The 24,549-nt window shown below is 35.6% G+C and overlaps 1 long non-coding RNA gene across 1 annotated transcript; it reads right to left on the minus strand.

Annotated features, from left to right (window-relative positions):
• Positions 1-1,881: 1,881 nt before the first annotated feature.
• On the minus strand, positions 1,882-3,214 carry LOC148844005 (uncharacterized). Its single transcript, XR_016102774.1, has 2 exons — positions 2,694-3,214; positions 1,882-2,479 (listed from the first exon to the last, which is right to left on the minus strand). It is a non-coding gene; the product is annotated as an uncharacterized LOC148844005 (long non-coding RNA).
• Positions 3,215-24,549: the final 21,335 nt, after the last annotated feature.

Here is a 24,549-nt window from a genome sequence, read left to right on the forward strand (position 1 = left end):
CTGTACCTGACGCCAAGGAAGCTCGTACACGGAGGCGGCATGCCTGACTGATTAGGGGTCCGACACATGACAACCACTCTCCAAACGACCACCTGCCACCGCCATCTCAGACGTGGCAGAGACGGCCCTGACAAGTATAGACAGTGGCGGTTATGACACCCGAACTGGCATCTGGTAGAGATGATGACACCCAATCTGGCGGAGGTGATGATACCTGATCTGGCGGAGGTGATGATACCCGATTTGGCAGAGGTATGGGAGTGAGTGTACAGGGTGATTATAAAAGACCCCCATCTCCCAAAGAAGGAAGTATGTGTGATTTCTGTGCTTTCTGGTCTTGAAGTTCCTCATTTCCCTTGCCTTCTCAAGAGCACTAACTTGAGCTTCGGTGTGTTCCAACCGGGTTCCTCCCCGAAAGTCTCCATTTTCTTCCTTGTTTCAGGCACCTCCAATTTCGACAGAGGCGAGGTAATCGGTAGTTAGGACCGATCGGATTGCGCACCATCAGATTGATTTCATATCATCCTCAAGTGCATTGAATTTATACAAGTGGATACTATTTTCATTCCTATCCCCAATCTCTCGTGAAGCCAAAATTTGAATACTAACTAACCAACACCAGAACTAGCAGGAGAATTTACCAAGCTAGCCGTCCCAAAGTCCAATACAGGTGTCACGTTCCGACAAGATCGTAAACATTCGTTATACAAGTTGTATTAATACACCATCTAACAGGCTTTTGTGGAAAGACGTTCAACCCCTTCAAAAATAATTTTGTTTCTAGAATCTCACAATCACTGAAGAATAGAACTCATCACTAGTAAAGAAAACATAACGTATTGACTACCTTTCTTGGCAAAATCTTTGAAAACTCAAGTTTGGATTCCCTTCAGGAACAGTTGTTTAGAAGAAGGCCTGCAGAATCTCTATCAAGCATTCAATTGATGTTGGGTCTGAGGCCAGAGCATCCCAAACTCAGTAACATTTGGCTTGGAGTACTTCAAAGTAAGGATATGCGAGTATCGATGGTTTTTTTAGTTTCTTTTAAATCTGGTTCAGAGGGGCCAATTTAAAGTCCATCCACCCCCTGAATCGATCAAAACCCCGATACTCCCTCTATAGGGGCATATCGGAAAGCTCCTAATCAATATTTTGAACCTTACTTCAAACAGGGTTTGTAAAGAAAAAGGAGGCCTTTGTGACCCAAATACGATTGGGCTGTGGGGTTCATACATGCCTTCCTTTATTGATTTTATAACTTTTATTTTTTCTTTTACTTTTTTTTAATGAGTGTAACTCGGTATTTTTTTGGCTTCATGGGGCTAGACAATGCGGTCACTTTTTTGATAATGTGGTGGTCGTTTGGCACCTCAATGATCTAAACATGATTACTTTTTTAATTTACTCAATAATATAAAATTTGTAATTTATTTATTAAATAATATTTTAATTAGTAATAAATAAATTTTATTAATTTAAATTTCATTTTAAAATAATAAACATTATATTTATTATTCTCATGTCCATTTAAAAATAAGGGAAAATTCTCGATACATACCCTGTGACAATTTAGTACCTACCAGACATTGATTATCAATCGATTTGGCAATAACCAAAGGATAGTAATCCGTGTCGCTCTCACTAAAGTCCATATCTATTTGGATATCAATACAACACTCGTGTCTCTTTCGCAACAAACACGGCAATTATAAATCGAAATGGTTTGAATGAAATCATAAGAATATGTAATTACTGTCAATCAGAAGACTGACGTGATATCAGGTGTGGGTTAAAAATTTTGAAATATCAAAACTAACCTTTACAGATGGGTTTTTTTTTTTTTCACCAAAATGACAGATTACGAAATTTTAGAAGATCGGAGGTGGAAATTCTTTCTTCATCTTGTTCTTAAGAAATTCGGGTTGAAGTGACCCTGTATAACGACTCAACAATTCAATGTCAAGTTAGTAAGCTTAAAAAACACTAAAATTTGGCATCGTCTTGTACAGAAATCAAATCAGTAACGAGAGAGGGGAGTACTTGTTTGACGTTGTGCAACTGAAACTCTGACCGGAGAAGCGTCTTCAAGAGTGCCAGATTGAAAAGAAAACCACCCAGGGTGTTGTGCTTGGTGACCAGATCTCGGTATCTGATGAAGTCGTCGTACATCGTTCGAGCAAGCTCTTGATCATCAAAGATACGCAGGAAATCCTCCTTCACGAAATCCAGTAGCGTATTCCCTTCAATCATTGAATTTGGTGGGAGGCTTGGTTCTGCTGAGCTTAGTCTAACAACCCACTTGACTTTTGGCTCAGTTTTAGCGTTTGTTACCTTTGGTTTCCCAGAAAGGTTGGATGGTGAATGAGAAATCCAGGTAGGTTTCTGTTTCAGGGTGGTTATTCACCGAGTCCTGGGATTTAAACACAAACTTGGCCAGAAAGAATGGCTGGATGGAGATTGAAAACACAGATCTATGCACCTGCCAAAATTTTCTCCAATTTAATAGAAAAATCCAATCGAGATAAAGCAAAATACTTGGAATTTGTCCAAAAAAGCTTGAATAAGAAGAATAAAGAAAATCGAAACTAGGAGAGTTTGAACTTCAAGTTCGAATCTGGATGAAGGAGAAGTAAAGAACTCGATATCTAACCAGAATGAAAACAGAAATTACTAAAAGAAATAAAGAACCTTACCGAGTAGACATGTCGACGGCTTCAAGACAAAGCAGAAGAAGAAAGACGTTCAGTAATCCGAGCAATGAAATCGCTAGAAACAGAGGGATCATCAGAACCGCAGAGGTTATCAACGAGATCAATGGCCTGACGAACGATCGGCTCGTGTCCATAGTTAAAGCAATGAAAAACACTAAAAAATATTATATTAAAATCTTAGTAACCCACTTGCAGAGAAATCAAGAAGTCGGTGTTGAAAAATGCATAGAAAATGATAGAAAACTCCGGCGCCGACAACAAGTCGTCTTCTCCGGCAACGATTAAGTAAAAAAGTGGGCACAATAATGTTCCAGTGACGGGCAATAGGAGTCGTCTTCTCCGGCAACGGTACTGGATCGACTTCAACTTTTCCGGCGTCGTGTTCGATCGAAGAAATCAACTTTTCCAGCGGCGCATTCGCTTGACACCACCGGCGTGAGGGAGCTGGTTTTCGGAATCTCAGTAACTGCAAGCGTGAATAGTGGTTCTCAATTGCATTGGTCGAAATAGATGATGAGGATACTTTAGTAATTTTATTCGGTAATTCATACATTATTCAAAATAGTTGGGGGTATTTAGATATTTTATCTTCTAACCGATGATAATTTAATATGGGGTACTAAAAAGTTAGGGTATTTGATTGTAGCGATTTAAAGTACAGAATACCTATTGAAAATTTTCCCTAAAAATGATAAGAATTAATTAAAATTTACATAAAATAAAATTATTAATAAATAATCATTAATAAAATATATCTAAAAGTAATACAAATTTATTTTATAATATATAATGAAAAAATAGTACTTGGGTTGGAATAGAGCTGTTAATGGGTTGGGTTACGTTTGAGACGGGGTGGATTGATCCTGAACCGATTATTAATCAGCCCTACAAAACAGATCCATAATCAAACCAATTAATAATCATGACACAGCATAGAAAAAGAGCCATTATAATTGGTTGGGTTGGCTTGGTTTTATTGGGTAGACTAACAGCTCTAGGTTGGACTTGGATCGGTTCTCCCCAAATGGAAATGTCTTAAGGCAATTTCTACTTTTAATTTTGTTTAACAAAGCCTTTGACTTGCAAACAATAATTAATAAAATTAAAATCCATTTAAATTTAATGTAGAATAATAAAAAATTAATATAATTTTTATCCTACAATACATAGCTTGGGATGGATTGATTCGCTTTAACCTCATTGGAAATGTCATAAAACTCCTTGTATTTCAATTTTACTTAACAAAGACCATCCATAGCACGAACTCACATCCTCTGTTCCTTCGTTCTGTCCCCACCAATAGTAATTGAACACGTCCTTGGTCCCATTTACCATTTCAAATTGACGGAGTTTAGCCTTATGCGCCCAACCTACCTCAGTCATTTTATTTTCATCTCTCTCCTCCGCTCTATCTCCCTTCTCCTCTCTCGTCCAACTGAACATGCTACAACCACCATGTTCAGTTCTGCCTTTTCATCTCTACTAATCTTCATTTTCACTGCAAATAATCTTCTCATCTGAAATGACAGTAGATTCTTCCACCAGTGAATAATCTTCAGCTCGAGAAGAACGAAGACATGGTTGATATGCAATGTTTGGATGGTTGAAATGATAATGGGATTCCTCCACACAGCAAAATTAATTTCATAAATTCCAAGTATTGATTTTCTTTTAATAAAAAAACAAAAAAAAAATGAAATGGGAAGCAAAATCTCCATTACCCATGGATTAGGTGTGAATCTTTTTCAGGTGATAGAAATACTGGAATTTGTCTTACAAGCTTCCCTAAGTTCTCAACTCCCCAAGTTCATTAATCTACTACTGTATGTATGAAATAGGGGATCATTCTCATCCTCATTGACTCCCAAAACCCAGAACTCAGATACGTGTTCCTCTTTTCATTTAAAAATAAAGGAACAAAATCTATATGATTTGCCATATTTTCTTTTTAATCTGTTTGTAGGCTGCATATATATCACTTCGCTAGTAAGAAAGAAAAGTGAGAAATTGTTTCCTCACAAGGAGAAACATTAATAGAGCATATATGCTGAAATCCGATAATAGCAATAGAAAGCACCTGAAAATTGGAATTTAGAAATCTAGAAACAGAGTAAGAGAGAAATGGCACTCAGTTGCTTATACTTGTTTCATTCTTTCATTTGGTTATATCATTTACTTCCTTCACCATTCACCATGTGATAGATGGATCGTAATATCTGAAACCAATTGTTTTCCTTAGGATCTATTAGATTTAGAATTAGAGCTGCCTCCGGTTGCATCTTTGTGATTTCAACGACTAGAGCTGAATGTCGGTGGTTGTAACATGTTTGGTTAAATAGAGAGAAGTGGGATACAACGCAGGAGTCCGACTGCCGTTAATTCTGAACCCCATCAGTTTGAAATATTAAGTGGGACCAATCTGACCTCCCATAGCACGGCTCCCTGACATACCTCTAATTTGTAAGATGTAGGTTTAAATCTTTGCTAATGGCTTATAAGGTGAATTGCTTTTAATTTGTGTTTAATAAATGGAGAAGAAATTAATGGAAAGATTTGAAAATCTAAAATTAATGGTGTTAATTATAGTGGTAACTTATAAAAGGCTTAATTTCAAATTTGAAATATAAAAAAAGAAAAAAGCCTACAAGGATCACAATAAATGAGACATAAAAAGTAGGTATGGGCACAATTAATGTAAAATGGGATTTAATGGGTTGGATAATGCAATTAATGAACAATAAAATTCGAATTAAAAAAAAAAAAAACATGGCTTGTATTGGTCATTAATGGACCAATGCGTCAGCCAATATTGATTAATACAAACAATGCATATGGGCACAATATTGATTGCTACAAACAATACATTGTAGCAGAGACCTCGGATCAAAGCCGGCTACCACTAGGGTTGGGGGGTTTAAAGGGATAGGGAATGGTCTACCCCCTGGTGTCTATCCCCATGAAGAAACAAAAAAGGTGTCTTCATAATGTCTACTCTGTTAGTGTGAGAGTGTCTTACAATATTTGTTCCAAGTCTAGATAAGGGAGGAGGGTTGCGTCAGGTTGACGACCAACATTAAAACTTTTGCGAAATCCTCATTAATATGGATCATGATTTATCTTTTTGTGCTTATGTTAGGACGTTCTTCTGAAATGATGTGTTGCATATTAACTTGAGTGTAGTGTTAAGTAGGCAAAGGTCTTCTAGGATGGTCCCCTAAGTGACCTATTATAGAAACATTCGACTATGGTGTCAAGTAGGTACAAGCTTTTGCATTATTTTAGATGGGGCGGGTGAAGTTAATCCAAGAAACACAACTTCATTTAGCCACTTAAAATGTATGTAGGAACACTAATAGGAAAACTATGAAATTAGTATACACTATGAAGAGGAGAAGGGTTAATATGTAATTACTATAAGAAGCTAAATGGAAAGGGAAAAAACTAAAGAAATTGATGGTTACAAATTAAATTATATGGGAGAGGTGAATAATAGAAATGGTGTAGGGATAATAGTAGATATTGATTTAAAAAAATGAAATTTTAAATGTTAAATGGATTGAAGATAGAATAATTTTAATTAGACTTGTTTTAGGTGAAAAAATTATTAACATAATTAGTGCTTATGCACCTTAAGTAGGTTTAGAAGTAAATATTAAAAAGAAATATTTAAAAAATTCCAAATGAAGAGAAGATTTTTATAGGAGACTTAAATGGGCATATAGGGAACAAAAGTGTAGGATATGATATGATATATAGAGGATTTGGTTTTGGGGAGAGGAATGAATTAGGAGGTAGAATATTAGATTTTACAGTAGCTTTTGATATGACAATTTTAAACACCTTTTTCTAAAAGAAAGATAAACACCTAATAACATTTAAAAGTGAATCAAAGATAAGCCAAATAGAATTTTTTTTTTTTAACAAGGAGAGTAAAAAACGAATGATGTGTAAAGACTGCAAAGTTATTCTAGGAGAAAGTTTAACAACACAACATAAAGTAGTGGTGATAGATGTGTGCATTAGAAAATATAAGATAAATAGGGAAGAAAATAAGTAATCAAGAATTAGGTAGGAAAACTTAAAAGGAGAAAAACTAGCTCAATTTTGAAATAAATTGATAATAGAAGAATATAAGGGAATTGGAATTTAGATGAAAAGGTTAATAATATTTGGCTTGAAATGGTAAACAACATAAAGAAAATAGCAAAGGAGGTCTTGCAGGAATATAAAGAAAAATGAAAAAGTACTAAGGAAACTTGGTAGTGGAATGAGGAGATTCAAAATATAATTAGATTAAAACAAGCATGTTACAAAGAATGAAAAAAAGATAAAATTTTAGAAAATTGGAAAAAATACAAAGTGTTAAGAAATGAAGTTAAAAAGATAGTGAATGAAGTTAAATGTAGGGCTTATGATGAACTTTACCATGAATTCGAAAATAAAAAGAAAAAAAAATGGAATGTATAAACTAGAAAATCTTAGAAAAAGGAAAGGCAAGGATTTAAACTATGTTAGGTGGTCAAAGAATCTTAGTAAAAGATGATAAAATCAAACAAAAATGAAAAAAAAAACTATTTTGAAATATAATTAAATGAATAATAGGGAGAGGGTGTTAATGGAGGGGAAATTAGCAATACTAATAGTATTAAAAATAATAGATACCTTCGTAAAGTTAGACCTATTGAAGTAAAAAAAAAAAAAGGTACTAAAGAAGATGAAGAAGGGAAATGCGTTATAATATAATGGGATTCTAAAAGAAGTGTGGAAATCTATGGGAGTGGTAGGGTTATTATGACTAAGTACGCTATTTAATAAGATAATAAAGGAAAAGAGGATGCCTGATGATTAGAGATATAATAATAATTATTGAAGAGTTAAACTCATGAGTCACATTATAAAACTTTGGGAGAGAATAATTAAACAAAGATTAGGACTTGAAAGAAGTGTACTAGAGAATTAGTTTGACTTTGTGCTAGGGAAATCAAATATGGAAGGTATATTTCTTTTGAGGCAATTGATAGAAAAGTTTAAAGAGGCAAAGAAAGATCTTCATATGGTATTCATTAATCTACAAAAGGCTTAAGATAAAGTTCCTAGAGAGATAATATGGTGGGTCTTAGAAAAAAAGGAGTTCAAAATAGGCATATAGACCTAATTAAGAATATGTATGAGGGGCAACAACTAATGTTAGAACACCAATGGGAGAAACTTTATATTTTAACGTTATAATGGGTTTTCATCAAAGTTCTACATTTACCCCTTATCTATTTGCATTGGTCATAAATGTATTGACTAAACACGTTCAGGAAGAGGTTCCATGGTACATGTTGTTTGCGGATGACATTATTTTAATTGATGAAAATATGAATGATTAAATGTAAAATTAAACTTATAGACAAATGCCCTAGAAACAAAAAAATTTAAAATAAATAGGACTAAAATAGAGTATATGGAATGTAAATTTAGTAGTAATAGGAGTATAAATCAAGATACACTTAGGATGGATAACCAAGAGATTTAATGTGGCCATTTCTACTACTTTGGTTTAATGATTCATAACAAGAAAGAGATTAAGGAGGATGTCACTCAAAGAATTAAAGTAGGTTCGGAAAAATGAAAGGGTCCACATAGACTTTTGTGTGGTAGGAGAATACCATTTATAAAATAGTTGTAAGGCCATCTATATGTTGTATGGATTAGAGTGTTGGGCTCAAGAAACATGTTCAAATAATGAGTGTGGCAGAAGTGCCAATGCTAAGTGGCTCTAATAAGTGATAAAATGAGAGAGAGAGAGAGAGAGAGAGAGAGAGAGAGAGAGAGAGATAAGATGGTTCGTCACATGCATGAAAGACCACCAAGAACTCCAATTGGGTGTGATTTGTTACAAGTGAAAGGGGCTAGAAGAGGTAGGGAGAGACTAATGTGGAAATGGGTAGAAGTAGCAAGAAATGATTTAAGCACTAATAATTTGACATTGGATATAGGTAGAGTGTAAGAATAAACAAAGGGGAGCAAATCAATCTTTAGTCTTGCAAAATCATACCAATATCATTCATGTACGAAGAAGAAGAAGCCATGTTGCACCCCAAAGAATATCATGTTGCAGTTATCAAGGAGGTTTAAACGTGCATACCTGTATCCATCATAATAGTATAAGCCTTTGCGGAATGAGTGATGAATCAATGGTAGGTCGACTGTGGTTTTCCTCAGTTAATTCTTCCTTCTTCCTTAGGTTTTCTCAGCTCTTGACTCTAATGGGGTAAAGCAAGAGGGAAGCTAGATGATTTAATATATTGGGAACCATAACCTAGGAGCCTTTATATTTTGACCTAATAGGATCTCATTAAGCCTATATGGGCCAAAATGTGGTATCCACTCATTAAGCCCCATACCCTTTTGTTGAAGTTTATGGGCTTTGCCTAAATGAATCACTTGATTTAGCCCACTTACAAGATAGCCCATCAATGCAATTGTTTCACTGAATCTGTAAGCCCACTTAACAAAGATTAAAACCTAACAATCCCCCACTTGGGCTACATATGAGAACTGAAGCAATTATATTGAAAGAATTCCTTATATGTACACTTCTTATGCTAATTTCTTTAGACTTCTCCTTAGTTTCAATCTGGTCTATCTCTTGTACTAATATGAGACCATGACGGAATTCGCCACATATATGCGTGACTAAATCTTTCATGCTCACCATATCAATGCATTCAATGACATAGATCAAGTATGGATGAGTGGCATGGAAATTACATGCAATGTGATATCAAAACATGCCTATTTCCAACTGGTTCAACTTTATTCTTTAGAGAGATCAATCAAAGTCATAAACATATTCAGAGATGTAGATGATGGAAAGAGTCATAAACTTTATTATGTGTAAATGTAGACATGCAAACATGCCTTAATCCATAGATCATCCAAGAGCAAAAGAAAAGAAAACTCCCACTAAATCAATGTATCATAAAACATGCCTATACCCATATGAGCAGTATGCTCATGAAAGACCTTAGGTGGCAATCCCTTGGTTAACAGATCCGCTATCATGGAGTTTGTCCCTATATGCTCTATGCAAGTCTGACCACTCTGAACTCTTTCCTTAACAAACAGAAACTTGATATCAATATGTTTCGACTTCAGAGAACTTCTGTTATTGTTGGAATATAGAACTACAGATTTATTGTCACACAATAACTTTAATGGCCTTTCAATGCCATTAACCACTCACAGCCCCATGATAAAGTTACGCAGCCATATCCCATGATTGGATGCCTCAAAGCAAGCTATGAACTCTGCTGCCATAGTTGAAGGGGCTATGAGCATCTGTTTGGCACTTTTCCAAGATATAGCTCCTCTAGCTAACATGAAAACATAGCCCGAAGTGGATCATTTGCTGTCTTGGCATCCCGCAAAATCAGAATCAGAATACCCAATGATCTCCAAACTGTCTGATTTCTTGTAGATTAACATGAAGTCCTTTGTTCTCTGTAAATACCGCATGACCTGTTTGGCTGCTTTCCAATGATCCAGTCCTGGGTTACTCAAATATCTGCCCAACAGCCCCACTATAAATGCTATATCGGGATGGGTACAAATTTGAGCATGCATCAGACTTCCTATAGCCGAGGCATAGGGAATATTTTGCATCTCCTTTATTTCAAGGTCTGTTTTGGGGCACTGACTGAGATTGAACTTGTCTCCTTTAGCCATAGGCGTATCACCTGGCGAACAATTTTTCATGCCAAATCTGCTTAGCACCTTTTTGATATAGCCCTTTTGTGACAATCCAAGAACGCATCGAGAGCGATCTCGTAGTATTTGTATGCCTAGCACAAAAGAGGCGTCCCCAAGATCTTTCATCTCAAAATTCTTAGTGAGAAATTTCTTGGTTTCGTGCAGCAAGCCTATATCGTTACTCGCCAACAATATGTCATCGACATATAGTACCAGGAAGATAAACCTGCTCCCATTGAATTTGTGGTATACACATTCATCAACCACATTTTCCTCATAACCATATGAGGTAATCACTTGATGAAATTTGTGATACCATCGACAAGAATCCTGTTTGAGACCATAGATGGATTCAAAGTTTTCTAGCTGAACCATATAAATCGTTTCATCAATGTCTCCATTGAGAAACGCTATCTTTACATCCATCTGATGTAGCTCTAAATCAAAATGAGCTACAAGTGCCATTATTGTCCTAAAGGAGTCATTCGAAGAAACCGGAGAAAATGTCTCTTTATAATCAATGCCTTCCCTTTGAGTGAAGCCTTTGGCGACTAGACGAGCCTTATATCTTTTGACATTGCTTTTTGAATCCCTTTTGGTTTTAAATATCCATTTGCAACCAATAGGTTTCGAGCCTTCAAGAAACTCAACAAGATCCCAAACGTCATTGTTTTTCATGGATTTCATCTCTTTTTGCATGGCATTGATCCAATGTTGAGAATTAGAACTTTGAAGGGCTTCGTGAAGGGTGATTGGATCATCTTCCGCTAAGCCTACCGAATCTTCTTGTTCTAGGAGGAACACGATATAGTCATCTGGAATCACACTTCTCCTTTGTCTGTTGGATCTCCTCAATGACACTTCTTGAGGTTGTTGAGTTTGCTCTATGGAAGGAACTTCATTGTTGTCTTGAACCGAAATCATTTCATGAATAGTGTCAGGAATTGTTGTTTGATCATTGGCGATTTCTCTTCTTGCAAGACAAATGTTTCATCAAAAGAGACGTTCCTTAATTCTTCCCTTCCAAACTCAACATCTTCAAGAAATCTCGCATTTTCCGTCTCCAAGAAGGAGCGGGTAGTGGGATCATAAAACTTAAACCCTCGAGAACGTTTCGCGTATCCAACAAAGTAACAGCTAATTGTCCTAGAGTCCAATTTTCTTTTGTTGGGCCTATAAGGCCTCGCTTCAGCTGGACATCCCCAAATGTGTAGGTGCCTTATGCTGGGTTTTTTTCCAGTCCATAACTCATATGGGGTTTTAGTTACTGCTTTGTTGGGTACTCTGTTAAGGATATACACTGTAGTTTTTAATGCTTCTCCCCAAAGTGATTCAGGTAAAGAAGAATGACTAATCATGCTCCTCACCATGTCCTTAAGTGTCTTGTTTCGTCTTTCAGCAACACCATTCATGCTGGGTGTACCCGACATGGTGTACTGTGGGACGATACCACATTCCTTTAGGAAGTTAGCAAAGGGTCCTGGATGTTGCTCTCCTGATCCATCAAATCTGCCATAGTATTCCCCGCCACGGTCAGATTTATAAGACTTGAAATACTGCTGGCCATTCCATGTTGAAGTTCAACTTCAGCTTTATAAGACTTGAAAATGTCCAAGGATTGAGACTTCTCACTTATTAAGTATAGGTACCCATACTACGAATAGTTGTCTATGAACATGATGAAGTACTGCTGGCCATTCCATGCAGGCATAGGGAATGGCCCACAGATGTTCGTATGTATCAGTTCTAAGACTTAGGTACATCTATTGGCACCTATTTTCTTTGTGTTTGTCAATTTTCCCTTAATACACTCAATACAGACTTGGAAGTCCGTTAAATCAAGGGAATCAAGAATTTCATCTGACACAAGCCTCTGAATTCTCTGTTTAGAGATGTGGCCTAAGCGCTTATGCCATAAGGAAGTAGAATTCTTGGCTAATTTACGCTTTGCACCTTTAGTACTTGCATGCAGGATTGCATTGTGGGAAGCAATAGTTTCTAACAAATAAAGATGATCAATTAAAATACAAGTACCAATAATATTTGAATTTAGAGAAATACTTACTTTATTATTTACAAAACCACAAAAGTAACCAGATTTGTCTAAACAGGAAATAAAAATTAAGTTCCGTTTAAATGACGGAGCTACAAATGTCTCAACTAAATTCAAATAACAACCAGTTTTTAAAATCAATCTAAAATGTCCTACAGCTTCCACAAGAACTTTATTGCCATCGCCTACATAGATGAATCTTTCAGCATCAGTTGGCAGTTGGCTCCAGATGCAACCCTGCATAGACACATTTATGTGGGTAGTAGCGCCAGAATCTATCCACCAAGTGTCTATAGGTACAAAAGCTAAATTAGCCTCAGAACAAATTAAAGTGAGAGATGTACCCTTCTTTATATTTCCTTTTCCCTTGTACCTCATAGAAATTAGAGTAGCTAAAAGATTGCTAGTCTCCGCTTTCTCATTCTTGGCGAAATACTGTTGTATCGCTACAAGGGATTCCTTAACTTTATTGCTCTCAGAAATAGAGCCCTGAAACACTTCCAGCATGGAATGTTTCATAATCATCAGACTCATGTGATTAGAGCGATCTCATTTCTCAACTTTGGCCTCATTGGAATTGTCCTCAGTCGGGATGGGTCGCTCCGTCCTTAACGCAAGGTCTAAATCCATGCAACCGAGAACGATTTCCACATTCTCTTTCCAGATCTTGAAGTTTGTACCATTCGGCATGGGAATGGCATTGATTTGAGCAGAAACATTATTTGCAGTTGCTGAAACTGAACAGAGAACAAAAACAACATATAATCAATAATAATATAAATTACAAAGGCAAGATACCCAGCACAACTTGACATTTAGTGTTTGCATAGAAACATCAATTGTAAATGGTACTCTCAACGCAACAATCAAACATTGATAATAAATCCTGTCAAACAATAGCCTTTCTTTGGACCGACTACTATTCACATGGATAATAGCTTTACAATATCAATATTCATCATCGCATGTGTGTTCACTACGTGGTCGAACATCAACCTTCCTTTGGGCCGACCAATGTCCGCATGGACATTGAACACACAAAATCTTTATATTTCAAATCATTGCATGTGTGTTCACTGCCCGGCCAAACAACGACCTTTCTTTGGGCCAACCAATGTTCACATGGACAATGAACACACAAAATCTTTATATTTCAAATCATTGCATGTGTGTTCACTGCCCGGCTAAACATCAACCTTCCTTTGGGCTGACCAATGTCCGCATGGACAATGAACACACAAAATCTTTATATTTCAAATCATTGCATGTGTGTTCACTGCCCGACCAAACATCAACCTTCCTTTGGGCTGATCAATGTCCGCATGGACAATGAACATACAAAATCTTTATATTTCAAATCAAATTAATTTTACACTACAGAGGCTACTTTGGTAACATGCTGCTTCAATCAATTTAATTTGAAAAGAAAAAAGTATTCATCCAAAATTGTGTTCATCGCATGCATCACAAAGTTAAAAAAAAAGGTTCAAGGTTACTTCCATGCCAAAGGAGAGAAGAACTAACACATGCAAATTGCTTACGTGCATGCAAATCACGATTCCAATTTTTTTTGAGTCGGTTCTATAGACGCATCGAATCACTGATGCGAATTCATTCTTGGGTTCCAAAGGCGCATTGCAACACTAATGAGTTGTTTTTTTTATTTTTTTTTTGGGTTCCAAACACGCAACACCGATTCTAGAGAGGCATCGCAAGTAAAGACGCAACACCGGTGCGTCTCCTGTTTTTTCTTTTTGCTTCCAGAGACGCATCGTAACAACATTGAATCATCATCATGATGCGTCTTTGCTTTTTTTTTCTTTTTTTTGGTCGACTGAAATCAAAATCGCATTGAATTATCATGATAAGGTCAAAACCGAAATTGAAACCGAATCATCAATGCATCCTTGTTTTTTTTTTTTTTTTTTTTTTGGTCGACACAGCCTTGCTTCATGGCTGTTCAACAAGCACACACAGCCGAATGACTGTATCCATCGATCGAGAGGCAACCACAAAGAAATCGATGAAAAAAGAAAAACGATAATCCTAATAATCGAACATGATATAAGGCTCTGATACCACTTGTAAGAATAAATAAAGGGGAGCAAATCAATCCTTAGTCTTGCTGAATCATACCAATATCATTCATGTACGAAGAACAAGAAGCCATGTTGCACCCCAAAGAATATCATGCTGCAGTTATCAAGGAGGTTTAAACGTGCATACCTGTATCCATCGCAATAGTAGAAGCCTTTGCGGAATGAATGATGAATCAATGGTAGGTCGACTATGGTTTTCCTCAGTTAAATCTTCCTTCTTCCTTAGGTTTTCTCAACTCTTGACTCCACAGGGGTAGAGCAAGAGGGCGCCTAGATGATTTAACATATTGGGAACCATAACCTAGGAGCCTTTATATTTTGACCTAATAAGATCCCATTAAGCCTATATGGGCCAAAATGTGGTATCCACTCATTAAGCCCCATACCCTTTTGTTGAAGTCTACGGGCTTTGCCTAAATGAATCACTTGGTTTAGCCCACTTACAAGATAGCCCATCAATGCAATTGTTTCACTGAATATGTAAACCCATTTAACAGAGATTAAAACCTAACATAGAGCAGATTGGCAAAACAGGATTCATGTAGCTGGCCCATATAATTGGGATAAGGCTTAGATGGTGATGATGATTTCTAGTACAAAGATATTATACTCTATCACACACTTCAGCGCTTTTTCTTGTAGCCTTGGCAAGCAAAGAAAGACTTTGCATGGTGTTAGTAAGAGGGATGTAATTGGATTGGATTCACATCAGGTCCAGCCACATCTAAATCCTATACAATTATTGTACTTCAAATCCGAATTTAATCCAATATCTTACATATCAGACTTGAACTTAACATGAATCTCTATTTTACTGTCTTTAGAATAAAGAAAAGTTAAGAGTTCTAAAAAAACTAAATTCTTTTTAACTTACTTCGTATATAATAAATTAATACAAATATATATTGGATTTATTAATTATACATTATAATACATTCTCGTAGGAGTGAAAACCTACCCTAGATGATTGAAATCTGGATACATGGAATCTTTAACTTTTATATAACTTGGAATATATTATGAGAGCTGAAACTCAAATAGTGGAGTTTCGAACTGAAATGGCAGCTGAAACTCAAGTTTTCTACCCACTAGATCTATGATTTCTCTTGCTTTGATTTGTTCTTATCGCTAATTTGAATTTCATCAATGTCAGCTTCTTCTGTCAATTTGAATCACCATGTGTTTGAAGCGGAGTATAGATATTTAGGGAATGAGATCACAACATATTTGGAAGAATGTAACTTGTTTGAGATTGTAGTATGGTTAATTGGGTGAAGAATATTTCTCAGAATTGATAAAAGTCTAGCTTCCATATTGTGTAGAGGGCTACCAATACCTGGTTTTCATGCTATCAGTACTGCAAAGTCCAAATTTCCAGGCCATAAAGGATGCAATCCCCTTGGCATAAAAAACCATTTCAAAATCCCAATTAATACGGGAAAAGAAGTCTAGATTAAAATACGATATCAATAGAAATAACATAAAATAGGGGAATAACTTTATCACAAACCAAAAACATAGGGACTAGTTGATGTATTATGACCACAAAGTAAACCATGACCATGAGAAATAATACAAGTACTGTTCCTAGTTGATTGGTGGATGAAAGGATTAACCAATGAGTTGATAACCAAGAATGGTGAATGTGAAGATGATGACTCCATAAGCAACTCATCAGTTTTGTTAACTAAGCTATATTTAAGATTCTCCATTGCCACCTTTAATCTCTCAAGCTCATGTAAGCTAACCTTTTCAATATCTGATTCCCACCAAGATTGAGCCTGGTTTGCTTTGATCTTTTTCTCTAGCATCTTCCTTGTCTTCTCCTCAGCTTCCAATTGGTTTCTGAGTTCATTGTATTGTCGATTGAGTTCACTCATTGCAACCTCATGGTAGGATTCATCAACAGGTGGGAGGGTACCAGTACCATCCTCTGGTATGGTTTCTTGGGTGAGAAACCGATCTATTACATGTTCGACCTTAGGGTGGCCAAAGGAGAACGCATTGCCTCCTGGAGAGAACATAATAATAGCAGTCTCAGCACCACAGAGGGTTCCAAGATCACTTGCTTTCTTAAAAATCCCACTTTTGCGCTTTGAGAATGTCACATTTCGGCAGTCTTCGCGATCGATCCTCTTGATTTCGATCTTCTGACGACCCTTGGCAGTCTTCTTCAACATAACCAAAACTAGTAGACAAGACTAATATAGAGAATTGGAATACATAACCAAAACAAGTAGACAAGACTAAAGAGAATTGGAATGGAATGAACAATGTTAGGGAAGATATGGGCGTTTAAAGGGTTGGTATCTAAAAGCCATCACTCCACAGATTTATTTGCAGACTCATTGGTTTCTTTTACTTTGCATTTATAAGCCATACTAATTGAAGATGCTAAAAATCTTAAAACTTTAATGCTCAAAGTATTGAAATATATTTCTCCTGGTTGGCAATTTTGAACTTTAGTGGACTAATAACTGTGCTGGTTTGGGCAGTTTCGTTGTTCTTTTTTCTTTATCTTTTCATTTGTTTTCATTTTATTTATTTATTTAGTTTTACATTCCATGAGAGATTTTAATTTATTGCTATAAAAGCCTCCATAATAAAGTCTTTAACTCATTAAGGCTTTAGCTACATGGATGGCTAACATGAAGAAATGACAGATTGAGTTGCATGAATCAATTCTATATAGGTTCATGCATGTGAGACTTTGGAGTGAGTTATGTGCTGTACTCTTGTATAGGGGTGGCCACGAGCCAAGCTTCTCACAAACTATTCGAACTTGAATCGTGAAAAGCTTGGCTCGGTTCAGTTTAAACCGAGCTTCAAGCCTGATATATATAGGCTCATTTGCTAATTGAGCGAGTTCGAGTCTGATATATAGGCTCGCTTGCTAATTGAGTCAAGCTCGAGCCTATTATAATAAATAAATATTTTTTTATTATATACATACATACCTATACATATAAATATATATAATAAATATTTGTATTTTATATATAGTATTTTTATTTTTTATATATAATAGTAAATAATTTTTATAATTCTTAATTTTTTGTATGCAAAATAAAAAATATTTTTTATAATTCTAGCTCAAGTCGAGCTCGAGCTCGAATTCGAACTCGAACCTAATGTAGTTTCAACAAGCTAAGCTCGAATAGCCAAGTATTCAGTTCGGCTCGACTCAAATCCACCCCTACTCTTATAAATAGGTGTTTAAATTTAAGGTCTAATTCCCCTCTTAGTTTTAGTTCTTTTTCTTTTATCAATTAAAACAACTCTCAAGTTGCCCCATTCACCACCTAAGGTAATTTAGAGGTTTAAATAAACTAATAAATAGATAAGCACGAGGTAGAATTTCTGCTTTCTAAGATGAATATATGCATGCTAGTACAAGATATAAGTATTTAATTGCCATATCCCTGATATCTTTGGTCTACATTAAATACCTTGAAAAATGTTCTATTTCTACAGGCTATGAAAATCTAAATATCAGATATTAAATCAATGCTCAATTTTGATTGAATGGTGATATTTATCATTTTAGAATCTACTTAGCAAACATTTAATAGATCCCTACCTGCATTCCACTATTTCCATATTTTCACTTTCACGACGTGATTTCTTACAAGCAACCTCCTTATTTGCAACTTGGTAGTAGTACTTTCTAGTTAATATTTGGGAAAATACCGTAAGTGGAACTGGGATCTGCTCCTCACACTAGGTGCCTTATAATGACCTCACAATCACATTCCAGTGTATTGGAAACATCTTTTGTAAGTCTCTCTCTCTGTCTATATATGTATATATACAGATGGTTTAACTGCTGACTTGTCACTTGGAGAGGGAAATGCAGTTCCAATGTATTTTTTTTTTTTTCATTGATTTTATGTTAGTATTCAAGCTGAGGTTGAATTGACCGCTTGGATCAATTGGTTTATCAACCTACCGATATTTTTGGTTCATTTCGCCTCCAAATTGTTTTCCTACACAACAACAACACTAACTTGGTCAATGACGCGGAGACCTAGTACTAGGTCAAACAATGGGGTTATTGGATTTTTTAATGTTGTGCATTCCATTTTCATTGTTAGTAAAATATATCATGGCTATTTTTGTTTAATACGATTAATATGTAATATTAGATATGTATATATATGTTATTGGAGATGTCCAATTTTAAATTTGTATTTTTTGATTATGTGGTGGGTTAAACTATTTGATCAGAATAGTTAAATCACTAATTTGTCACTTGAGTGGAGAAACAATTTTGTTTCTCCATTGTTTTTTACATTTAAAATTATGGGTATAGATTTAGTTTGTGGAATTTAGTGGCAAGAAACAAAAATACCTTAAAAACAGGTATTAGTGAGAGATAATGTTGCACTATGAGATTCAGACCAATTGGGTAAACATTTACAAAGTTGGTTTTTGAAGACCAATCTTAGTACATATAGGGAGATGATGATGCAGCACAGAATGAAGCTAATAAGTTCTATGCAAGTTGGGACCATTTCAAGACACATAAAAAGCAGAGGTGACACCACCAACCCAACTTAGTAAATATTTATCGATATAGCATCATCACAAAATTTCTATTTTAGTTCGTTTTTACTAAGTTGGTGCCATCACAGAGTTTTTATCTTATTTCGTAATTACAAAGTTAGCGCTATAGCGAGGTTTCAAATTTATATTCAATTAGGACTTTCTTTTTGGAGAGTTTTAGTAGGATTCTATTATATAGTGTTTTCTTAGATTATGATTGCTCAATTAAAATTATATTTTTGAGGAGTTTTAATAGGATTCTATTATAGAGTGTTTTCATATATTAGAAAACTTTCTTGTAGGAATCAGAAGGGTATATACCTATATAAAGAGTAGTTAGGGAAAGGTTAAGACGATTTTTGATATTGAATTTTTTCTTACTTATTCAGTGAAGAATTCTTCTTCTTGGTAGTTCGACTTCAAAACTTTTGTTTGAAGCTTTTTTTCAACATGTTTCGTTTCCGTACTACGCCAGAATGGGTGTTAATACCTTGAATATAGTAAGTAGTTAGTGAAAAGTATCAATTCAAATTACGCTTGCGAGCGACACAATAAAGGGAGGGGCCAAATTCAGAAACCGGGTATTTTAGTCAAGAAAAGTCTAGAAACTTGAATCCACTTTTTTGGTAGTATAGGTATAGATAATCACAATAATTTCAAGAAAGCTCTCTCTCTGGTTATAGATTGTTTCTATGTATAGATAATATCACCTTTTAGTTGTAAAGTTGAAAAATGAATCCCCATCTCCTCATAATTTCTGGTGATAATCATAATAATTGGAAACTCTTATTATGGATGAAAGGGAACAAAAGGTTACATATGACAAGAATGTGAGTAAGAGATTTGAAATGATGGATTAGCTTTTCAGCATATAGAGTACTTGCACATGCATTCTGTGCAGGCATTTGCATCAGCAGGTGGGTACAAACAAAATGCTTCCTTAATGAATCCAGTGCTAGGGTTATTCATAGCGCATGTCGTAGCGCAGTTATGATAGGAATTGCCGAACGTTCGTGTGCACCCATGGTCGACTTGCAACCTAATGGCATCAACTGCAAGAACATGCACACAATTAAGTAAATAATGTATCAATGCCAATCAATGTTAGATCAAGTAAATCACCTCTCAAAATAGAGTATAAAAAGCAATAATGGAGATTTTAAATTCTTTAAGGCCTTGTTCGTTTTTTTGGTAAATTATTTACTTGGATAAATGTGATTATCTGGGTAAGTTTTTCTTAGGAAATATTTACCCGGATAAGTGCATTTATCCATGTTCTTTTATTTCTCATATAAATAAGGCAATGGCCATTTTAACTATAAAAATCCATTATTAAAAGAGGCATTTTGTCCAATTCAAGTGTTGACAACTTTTCCCCTAGGTGGGAAAGTGATTTACCTGGTAGGAGATGGGTGTACCCAAGAAAATTAATTTTTCCTGATCCCCACATAAATCTAAAAAAAACAAAAAAATGGGGTTCTTGATCAATGGGAAACAAAATCCCATTGATCATCTTTCCCCCCTCTCAAAATCTGTAAAAAGCCCCCTAAGAAAATTATATGCAACAAATGGTAAAAAATCTTTAACATGTCTTAGATAAATACTCCAGAAAGAAATTTAAATAAGACGAATCCATAATTGCATATGAAATAATGAAGAAAAAGAGGAATCGCCTGAAATTGTTCTAAGACAGACCTGAGAAGAGAACTAGGAGAAGGAGACCGCAAATTGTATAGAACTTGCTCATCTCGAAAAGTGAATAAACTCTCCAAACCCTTGAACTTCAACTCCCACTGTTGTTTAGAAGAATATTACGCCTTTTGCTTTCCATGCATGGGTTTTATAATGCAGTGAAGGATATATGTACAGTGCATAAGCAGAACCTATATTTATGAGATTACTCTGGGTAGCATCGGAAGTTACACACTTTATCTACTATTTCTGCTGGACTCTTATTTATTATATAAGGCCCTGTTTGGATCGGGAGAATAGGGGTTTCAAATCGAAATCAGATTGGGTTATTTCAATTTCAATTGTTTGGTTAGGCAGAACCAGAATCTCATTTTCATTCTTGCTAGATTGACATTTCCCCATTTAAGGAAATGATCATTCTCTGCCTTGGAAATGAAATCGAATTCCTGCTTATTGCAATTCCCATTCCAATTCTTGCCTGAATCAAACATACTATAGAAATGAACCAGTCCAATTCCGATTCTAAAAGATTTTAATTCTGATTCCGATTCCAATTCTGATTGCAAACCAAACAGACCCTAAATGTGGATGAAAATCCTTGTTCATCAACGCAGGCTCTAAAATGTAACGCAGATTTCCTTATAAATGACACCCGCCATGAGTGGACATCTTTGCACACAACTCATATCCGAATCTGACAGCATTGATTATAAGAGATTTCCTTGCAAAATCAAACTTCAGTTAATAAGATGTCTTATTGTCTGCATTGAAGACTTTAATCAAATCCCTCTGTCACCAAGGTGGGTTTATGCATGATAGGGGGGATGGGCGGGAATGGATTACAGCCATTGTATAGAAAGCAAAAAGTGCTACACAACACAGGGTAGCACGCCCCACAAAGTTACTACAACAAATAAAATCTAAGTCCCTAAGACACCATCATAAACAGAGTATGCTAGAACTCTATCTTCCATATGCTCTTTCATCTGCGGACAGTCTAAGACAATTCTTCTAAGATTTCAAAGAAGAGTCGTCAGGCCCTTGACACATCTAACCACAAGATTTGAATTCACTTCAATATCAATCTGGTATTTGTTGAAATTTGTGGCACTTGAGCTTCCCATGCAGCCCGATGCCTCCGCTACATTAATAGTAGAGAGTGTATCATCATTTCTTTTCCAAAACTATAAAATTATAAGAAAGACTCAGAAATTAAGCAATTACTAATCGGGACAATTGGGTCTCACCCCCAAATATTATTTAGCAAATAATTTCCAAGGATAATAACAATTTAGAACTTCACGTTGACAGTATAACGTTAATAAAGCTAACAGTCACTTTTGTGTTGATAAAATATATTTTTAATCATAATTATCTTATATACTGTTTATAAAATTTATACATAAAATGTAACAAAAAATACGGAAAAGCTAAGAGATTTTTATATAATAGTAAGTATATAATCTTACAGATACAAACAAATAAATTAGGTTTTAAAGTGACTTTTTGGTTGGTTATATGGGCTAGTTTGACGTATTTTTTTGTATTATCTTTCAGCTATTTACAAATTAGGTAGACCGACTTTTTGTTCATTTCCATTTGGTTTACTAACCATGAAAAGTTGGAACGCTGAAAAGATACAAGAAACATATTTTGGGCTGATTTCAGAAAGTTTCAAATGAAACTTTTCGCATTTTTTATATTTTATTCTTATGCCTAAAAACACGAAAAAACGCACTTAAAGACATGAGGAGCTAGGCACAACATAGGATATTCAATGATGAGCTAGGGTTTGACAAATTAGAGAGAGAGTACGGACGATGCAACCGTCACCGGTGGACGGTGGTAGCTCGTGACAGGGGAGAGCAGAGGTCGGGAGACACAACGAGAGAAAGAAAGAAGGGGTTTTGACCGTTCAATACACCCCGTTAGCTTTTAAATCATCTGAGCTCTCCACCTCCCTCCCTCCTCGATAAGGAAATTTCTTTCCATCGGGCCCGGTGAAGCTACATCAACTGACTGACGACGGGTTTTTGATTAAACATGGATGGGACGGAATCTCTGACTGTACACAACGTTAATATCACCGAATCGTCAAGATATCTCTCGATTTTAGGTTACGGCCTTACATTTGATTAGGGTTTGTAATACTTCAAACAATTATAGTACCAAATACTTCCGTGTTCACGTGTAATTTGGTCTGTGCAGAGTCCATCAATGCGACTTTTTGTCTCGGAAGAAATTTTCTCCTACATTTTTTTATTTCGATTTCTTCAAAAACAAATGAATAAATGAACGAAAGGGAAACATCCCATGTGAACTCCTTATGTTTGATGTGACAAATCCAAGCCCAACAGCTGCTGCTTCTATTTTGCGGGTAAAACAACGATTACAAGTTTGGTTTGGAATTGTTGGAATAATTTTTCATCCATCCAATCCTCTATATTAAGAATGAACATTTATCTTACCGATTTGTAGAGCTTTGCATCTCAGGCTCTTTGTCGAAACCACAGAAATCTCAATTTTGGCTGGTACTATGATCGATCTCCAATTGACCATGCTCTCGTACTTGTTCTATGACAAGTACAGGCACAAAATGGCTCTCATGGGGGGTAAATTCATGGATATAATTATTGCTGAAATCTAGACCTGCGATGGGTTGTCTGGTCTGGGTCAGGGGAACCGGAAATGAGTGGGCAATTTGGGAAACTAACAAGCCATTAAATTTGTATTTTGATAATAAATATTTAAGGGGTGTTCGACAACTTGATTAATTTTATTTTCGAAAATCAAAAACATAATAACATCAGCAAAATCATATTATTTTCCGGTGTATAGAAAATTGGACTAGATTGGTCGGTAGGACCATTTGAGACATGACTTGGGCCTATATTCGGCTCGATCATACTTTAGAAACCAGAATGGGTATAAAAATCACCAAAAAAGCAGTTGAATAGCTGGTTTAATTGGTGAACCAGTCCTGGTTTCTGTGAGCCACTTGGGTCTCATATATATATATGCTTATTAATCAACTTAATTATTTATGCTTATTAATGAATTAGACCCCGTCTAGCTTAAAATCAATTTGAATGGATTGAACGGACCAACAATACATATTGGAGTGAACCTGATCCATCCATAATAAATTTATATTGAATTAGATCGACAGCCCTAACATCAGTACACATGTATGCTAAATAAAATGTGAATTAGGACTTTTGAACCCGAGTCAATTACTTTAAAAATTAAAAAAAAAAAAGAAAATTAGCTATCTGCTCACGACACTCAATTGGTTTGACCACATTTGATTGGTGGTTGCTGGCTCACCGTTACAAATTAGGGTCGCCGACACTACATCACAGTCGGTGTCTTTGAGTTCTTGACCTGATCTCAGAGAGAAATGAAGAAGAAACTCTACACTAAAGAGTAAAGTCATTTGTCTTTGTTGAAACAAGTCTTAAAGTTAGAACGAAAATAATTCTTAATTCTTTTCAATGTAAATTACTTTTATTCACAACCCGCTAACCACTGCTTGTGTTGAATGGGTCAACAGTTTGACTGCCTACGTCAATGGTTTTTTAACTGTTTCAACAGTTTTTCTTAAAAGAATAGGTGGAGGTTGAAACAGAACCGGCACTTTGGCCAGTTCATGAGCGAAACGGTCTGACCATCTGGTCAACGACAGTTTAAAACCTTCAATTTTTTTGAA

Source organism: Nelumbo lutea, chromosome 8, assembly GCF_056320005.1.
Source record: "Nelumbo lutea isolate HS-2025 chromosome 8, American lotus-T2T, whole genome shotgun sequence".
NCBI lineage: Eukaryota > Viridiplantae > Streptophyta > Magnoliopsida > Proteales > Nelumbonaceae > Nelumbo > Nelumbo lutea.